The sequence below is a fragment of the Chelonia mydas genome, chromosome 2, assembly GCF_015237465.2.
Source record: "Chelonia mydas isolate rCheMyd1 chromosome 2, rCheMyd1.pri.v2, whole genome shotgun sequence".
NCBI classification, from domain to species: Eukaryota; Metazoa; Chordata; order Testudines; family Cheloniidae; genus Chelonia; species Chelonia mydas.
Window position 1 is genome coordinate 178,246,267 of NC_057850.1, and position 7,853 is coordinate 178,254,119.

The window sequence follows — 7,853 nt, forward strand, 5'->3', positions numbered from 1 at the left end:
GGCTTGCAACTTAAAGAAAAAAGAAAAACCAACAACACAGGGTGAAATTCTCCACTGACATAACTCCACTGACTTTAGCAGACCAAAGCTAGCAGAGAATTTGGCAGTTACATAGCCCTTTAATCATGTAAAACACTTAAACTCTGAGCCAGATCCTCACACGGAGATCCTGACTCTTGTTCCTGCAAAGGCAAACGCTCTCCTGGCCTGTCAGGATTTTTCAGGAAGATGTAATAGGGTGGCAATGAATGGTAACTCAGATGTTGCTGCGACCCACAAACATCCACAAGGGAACAAGGAGCTCATACCAATGAGATTCACCTCTCTCTCTCCTCAAAGGGGCTTCCACAGACCTTCCCTTCCCAACCCCCATGTTCTGAGGGGCTGCGAGAAATAAAGCTGCAGCAGTAACCTGCACAGAGCAACCCCAGTAATGGAGAGGTTCAGGGACCTCAAGTAGAGCCCCTAAAAATAGTAGTTGGAAGGAGTCACAATGATTTCTTTTGCCCTCCAAGTACACCTCCTACCCTCACACTAGGGTGACCAGATAGCGAGTGTGAAAAATCAGGATGGGGCTTTGGAGTAAGAGGCACCTATATAAGACGAAGCCCTGAATATTGGGCCAGTCCCTATAAAATCGGGACATCTGGTCACCCTACCTCACACCATTCCCCAGGCTGTCTCTGTGGGGGAAGATGACCTCTTGGGAGGCTCAGTACAATCCTCCTCATGTAATAGACACCAAGGGGTGGGGTTGACAAGGGTCAGTGATGCTCACCTCAGTCCCCAGTTACCTGTGAAAAGGCAGCTCTTCAGCCTCTTTTTCAAGTGACAGCTCCCTTTCAGATTCGCCATCCCTCTCCTGTGTCATTCAGGGGTGATGTTCTGTCCTCTTACTCGGTGCTTGAACCAAAGTCCATTGAACCCTATAGGGTCTTTCCATAGACTTCATTAAGCTTTGGATCAGGCCTTCGCACCCTGAGACATCCCGTACGTATATGCATATAGATATGTAACAGGAAAAAAATAAATGGTTTCATCTGGGGTAAAATGAACAGTTCCTAAAGACAGTAAAAGAATATGGACTGCCCTCAGAGATTCCATAGGGGGTAGTGAAATAATATCCAGAAGGGCAATGATGTATATTACTATCACAGTCTAGTTACAGATGGCATTTCTCTCTGGGAAATAATTACAATATCAGACCTGAATTGCTATACATGGCACTCCTCTAGTAAATGGTAGTAATGAAGCATAGAGTCCTCTTCATTTTGCATTAACATTGGAGGAACTATTTCTCAACTAGAGGAAAGACTAAAGCAACAATAAGAACCCAGCTTATTATCTAGTGAATTCCAAGGCATGTGCCATCCATGTGAATAACCGAAAGAGAAGAGCTTTGAGTACTGCAGTCCAGGATCTTAAAAATTAATGAGACATTCAATAATTACAGGGCATGCACTGAAAAGAAGGTTGTTTCCCTAGTCACTGTGAATGACAATTATAGTGGCTCTGTAAACAGCACACCCACTCAATTCATTTTCTAAATTTTAACATTCAATGATAGGACTCTATATTTTTCTTTAATTCAAATCAAATTTTTAACATGCATCACTGATTAATACTTGGGGGAAAAGCAGCTGTGCGTTGTACTGATTAGGAGACAAATAGCTCATTTAATGAATAAATTGAACAAAGACAAATTAAGATATGTTGAGAGATTCTACTGTAATTTCTGCAACAAATATCTTCTGACTCTCCTTGCTTCCATACACACATGCACATCGAGGTATCTCCTATTAACGTTAATAATGAACTGGAAATGAGGTCTGCGAGTCCACCAGGTTGCATGCTGGGGAGGTTTGTATTAGCTGATATAAGAGTGCTTACATCCTCCAGATCAGTGCTCCCATTTCCCTGCTGCAGAAAGTGTTCAGACAACATACAACCCGAGGAGATTAGCTACTAGCAGTTAATAACCTAAGTGCCCCGCTAGTTTATACGTTTGTGGTAGCACCCAGGATGTGGTAAGTGCTTTCCAGACATCCAACAACCTTCAAACCAAACCTGTATGATGTATCTGAATCTATCACCAGCCGCACACAAGGAGACAGACAGCAAGAACTGAGGCTTGGTCTATGCTACTAACTTATGTCGGTATAACTGCATCGCCCAGGGGTGTGGAAAATCCAGTTATACCAACTTAATCCCAGGTGTAGAGAGTGGAGTATCTACGCCAAGGGAGAAGCTCTCCCGTCAACGTAGGTAGTGCTTTCACTACGCACTGCAGCTCCCTCCGCTGCTGCACCGGTGCAGCTGCTCTGTTGCAGTGCTGTAAGCGTAGACAAGCCCTGAGCTTTTGTTGTCAATTAGCTCCTATCCCTGTAGTATATAGATGTCAACACATAAAATGGCATTTACAGGGTGCCAATCACCAAAGAACTAGGCACTAAATATATTAAAATCAATCAAAATCAATAGAAATGAACTTTGAAGGAAGCTGATCTTGCGAGTCTAATATGCAGTTGTTCAGATGCATTTCTTCCTTTCTTTTTCTCCCACCTGTGATTGCAGATAGTCTTCTGTGTACAAAGGCGTATTGGGTCAGGTTCCAAAAATGGTCCAACTGGTTCTCGACTGCTTTTAGGAGGCTATTCCATAGTAGGGTGACCAGACAGCAAGTGTGAAAAATCGGGATGGGAGGGGGGGTAATAGGAGCCTATATAAGAAAAAGACCCAAAAATCGGGACTGTCCCTATAAAATCAGGACATCTGGTCACCCTATTCCATAGGAGTGGGTCAAATGGTAGCACTATATTTTTCAGGACAATTTTTCCCCCAAAAAATCATCCCTTTTTTTTGTCAAAAGTTGACATGTTGATTAAATTTGTCATTGAAATTTTAGCTCTATAGCTCTCTATAGCTGATCAGTAAGTAGGATGAATTGTTGGGATGATTTTTTCACATTTATTTTTCCAATTTTTCCCTCAAAATTAAAAAATTTTACTCAAAAATTGAAATGTCCCAAATTGAGATAATAATAGACCTGATCTAGTCATACTGCAGTCTCACAACTACAACAGAGGCATCATTGTGACTGTTGTGAATATGTAGTTGGGGGCTGACTCCTATGGAATAGAGTGCAAGCCTGCATCCATTACTCATGAATGCAGTCCTATGTGGGAAGACTCATTGAAAGTCAACAGGACCGATGCTTTTTTTTTTTTTAAATTCCATCTCCAGACTGTTCCAGGACTTTCAGGTGCAATAACGGTGCACAATCAGCCCAACTCTTAAAGCCTGATTCACCAAATTTACATGAGCAAATGTGGGCCTATTCTGATGCATACACTAACGTTAGGCATAGAACAACTTTTAGCACTTTGCTTGGAGAGTGACGGCTCCACAGCCAGATTCACAGAAGATAGATTGCAGTATTACCAACCCCAAATGATCAAAAATCATGAGATTGGATTTAAAATAATTAGATTATGTAAAAGCAATAGATTTAGTGTTCTTTTTATTTGTCTTCTGCTGTTTGAGCCTTTAGGGCGCACTGGGGTCACATTTTGAAGCTTTCTCCACCGCCATGAGGGCTAGAAGCTTACTTTTTCTTTTAAGAATGAAGGCCAAAATCATCACATATCCACTTGAATCCAGGAGCAGGGGCTTTAAGGAAAACAATAATTATCATGAGACTCATGACAAAATCATGAGAGTTGGCAACATTGTAAAGATGGTCAAAACAGCCCATGGATGTTACCTTACTAATATTCAACCTGTTTCCGTGTTCAGTTTTCTAGTTTACTTACCATCAATTTGTCTTAATTTGTTTCAAAATGAGGATAGTCCTCAGGAGTTGTTACCAAATGTTATTTTAATCAAGTGAGACAGTTTTAACACTTTTTAAAAAACAATTATAAAAAGTAGCACACTGTGCTAAGAGGTAATAGTAGGGGAGCTATTTCTAGAAAGCTGCCATTCATTTTGTTTACCTGTGTGAGTCAAGAGTGTGGTTCATGTGGAGAGACTTACAATTAACATGCGTTGACTGATTTCCATTATACTTCTTCACAGCGGGTTGCAACATTAAAAAAAAATAACAGTAGCAATAAACAGCATGATTTATAGACAGAGCACAAAGCGTCTCAATGGTGTTAAGCAGAAAAGAAAAGGTAAATAAATGAGCGTGTCTAGGTTTAGCAAGTCAAATAGAATTAAATAGTATCACTTTTGTAGCACACTGAAGCCTGTGGGACCAGTCACTGAAAGCCCCATCACCATTCCCTGTCTTCTTTAGAGGATGCCTTCTCCTAATTCCAGTTGATCAGGGAAACAGATTTCCTACTGAATGAGTACCTGCACTGGACACCTGTCACTAGGAAGGGCCAACAATCTGCTCAGCAGCTTCCTCACCCATCCCTAGCTAAATGAGCTACAACAGCATGAGCTAAAGAGTCAAAGCTTTCTGACTGGTGCTGCAACAGACTCATCTCCTCTGTGGATCAGGCACAGAAGGAGACCTGTAGCACACACTCACCAATGGGTTATATAAACATTCTTAAATACAAGCATGCATTTGGCCTTTAAAAAGTTTTAAATAAGGCCAGTGATGTGTGATCATAGCCATTGTAAACACTCTCTGCTTTGGGCAGGAGCTGTCCTTGAGGACAGAGCAGAGGAGAACGTCCTTTCTTGTACTAAAGACAAAGGAAGTCAAAGGAAAGCTCAGTGGGAAGAGCTATTGAGGTTAACTGCTTTCTCCATTCTGTTCCATTTTGGCTCAGTAGAGCTGCTTTACCCTAAGGTAAAGTGAACCTCACTGAGACAGACATTGCTAGAGCTTTTAATTGGCTATTACTGAGAGGTGGCCATGAGAATATTTCAGCCTGATTTTTTGAACAGAGATTAAGGTGCTGATTTACACTGACTTTAAAGTGTTGTTTCACTGTGGGAGCAGTGTAAATAGGCCTTAGTGTAAAAAAGAATAAAGCCCACTACATTTATAAAGCATAATTTCATTTAAGAGTACGGATTTGTCTACTCTTATTTACTAGAACAATGGAGTAGGGACATGTCATCTGATGGAATATACACCGTGCCTAGCACCATGGGCCTGATTGGGGTTGCGGGTATGACTGTAATGTAGATATTAAATAATAATGTAAATCCCCAAAGTGTTTTGTCCAGTGTTTCAAGTGATACGGCTTTTTGCCACTTTTAATGTCAGATAAATGTACAGTCTAATAGACCTCACTGCTACAAAATTTTCCTAGATATTTTTAGTAGCTTAACTATTCACTGACATCTACTGCAGTTTGTGCATCTAGTGATCATTTAGACAAGTGCATTTAAAGTTCAGATATTTTTAAAGCTTTAAATGTCAGCAACATATTATTTTGTATTTCCATCTTGTAGACTTTCTGTAACTACCAAAGCTATTGTTACAATATTTGGTGTACCTAATAATCTCCATGTCAAGAAAGATAAGTACTTTAATAAAATTGTAAAAAATAGTAAAAATCACAAGCATAACAGATTTTGATATGTGGTCATACAAAACTAGACCACAAACATTCCTCTGTTGGGTACTGATTTGAATTTAAGAATAAAATTCACTTCCTCTCTTCTTGTGACCCTTTGTGTTCCATTTCAAGGCCATTATTGCAATAGAATTTTACTCATTTGATGTATCATGGAAAATGAATGCCAAGCTTCCATGTTTGAGTATTTGCAGAGGAAGCTGCCTATTTTATATGGGAGGGTGCCTTTGCTGAAACAGCAAATCCCTCATCAGAGTCCTGACCCAGAGGCAATTCAATGAATCAGATAAGGGTCTGACTACACCCTTTGCAAGCAGGACAGCAAACGTATTCACAATAACTTTGTGTGACTGTGATAAGAGAAAGTTTATATTTAAACTCTATGTCCATCCAATAAATCCTACATTGACCTAGTTTTTTGTAGAAATGATGCCTCGGGCAAGGTCTGCATGCCCCAGAAAATAAAAACACCATTAAAATGTTCTAAAATTTTCTAATCCTATTTTACTGCTACCTCTCCCTGAGTGATTTAATACCCCAGTGCTTTCTTCCAGCACTCCTGGTTATAAGAATTATGCTCATTTAAAGGTCAAATAGAAACACCAGGTGAATTCTGTGACACATTGCAACTAACCAACACAGCACAAATTTCATACATCAAATGCTGAATCCTTGCAAGCTTTCCAAAACTCAACTTAGAAAAAATGTCACCAAGTAAATTTGAATAAACGATGCCTTTGAGAAAAACCAACCTGCTTGCAGACAGTACACATCAGAATAGGAGATTTAATTCCGTGAGTAACCTATTTGCTGTGAATTATTCATTCAGTTCCATTCAAAATGGAAATAACTTGTACAAATTGTTTGCTGTAGGCACTTAGAAATGATGAATGTGTTTGGGTAGGGTTAGATTCTGACCAGCTCCTACATGAATATGCACAGGTGAGTCCCTGAAATTTTGTCCCTATAGTTTATTTAAAAAAATACAAAAAGTTTATCTTTTGAATAATTCTACTCTGCAGAGATACTCCTTGTATTTCAAATGGAGAATACCAGTAGGTAATCCTGCTCAAATAGGTAGAAAATTTTAAGTGCACCTATTACAGTCTACAGTCTGATGTGGAATGTTGTCAAACAGATAAATTCCACAAATGCATTTGCTATTCAAATTCTATAACTGCATGTTCCCAATATATGTAGGGGTAAATCTATTAGCATGCACAAAGAAGTGTTTCCTTGCAGACACCACATAACTGCAAACAGCTAGACTAGAGGCAAAGGAAGGTCTTGTAGGAAGACGTGGTACTAGGACTCAGGAAATCTAAGTTCAACTGCTTGATTTTCCTCAAACTTCCTATATGACCTTGGTCAAATTATTTATTTCTGCTTTGCCTCACTTTCCCATCAGTAAAATAGGGATAGATAAAGGGAGGGAAAAAAGGGAGAATTACTATTTAGATTGTAAGCTTTTTGGAGTAGGGACTGTCCCTCACTACAGCTGGTACACTGCCTGATACAAGGGGGCCTTGAACTTGGTATTGGTCTCTGTGTATAACTGTAACACAAAATAATAATAGAACTATATTATACAGTAGCTGTAGATCTAGCCAGGGAGTTTTATGCACAGTCAACAATTTGTACATGCAACTTCTGGTTTGCTTTCACAAATGCAGATTTTTGCACATGCCTATGTATTTACCCTCTCCCCCCCAAAACGAAAACAAAAACAAAACCCCACCAAAAAACAAAATACCAAACTTGAGTGATTATTTGTACAGAAAAGTCATGCAGAGAATTGGTCTTGCCATACTTCAGAAGTATACTTCACCTTCATCCTCTAAATCCATTTACCTCAGGAAATTGAGATGATTTTTTTTTTAAAAAAAAAGCTTTTCTAAATGACGAATTACTCCTAAAGCTTGGTGTCTCTTGATTGTGAACCCCTCCCACATAAGGAAAGCTGCGAATGATAATGGATTCTTTAAGAAAAAAAAAAAAAAGCAGCTCTTCACCTTTTAAGAGTGTATGTTAAATGTGGCCTGCCCACACATCAATTAAACAGGGCAGTTTAACTATGAACTATTGTTTCTGTTCTTGGGTACTGCATATTTTTATTACTTCCTCTTTTAACCTGCCAGCCACCCAAAATGTTTCTTTGATTGAACCAAAGAAATAATCATGGGAACATTTCAAAATAACAGCCCAATTAATACTGATTTATAGTGAGACTCTTGTAGAATGATTTATGATCTCCATATGGCTACAAAATGGGTTCAAAAGGATTAATGCTTTGAGCATAAATTCTGAAGG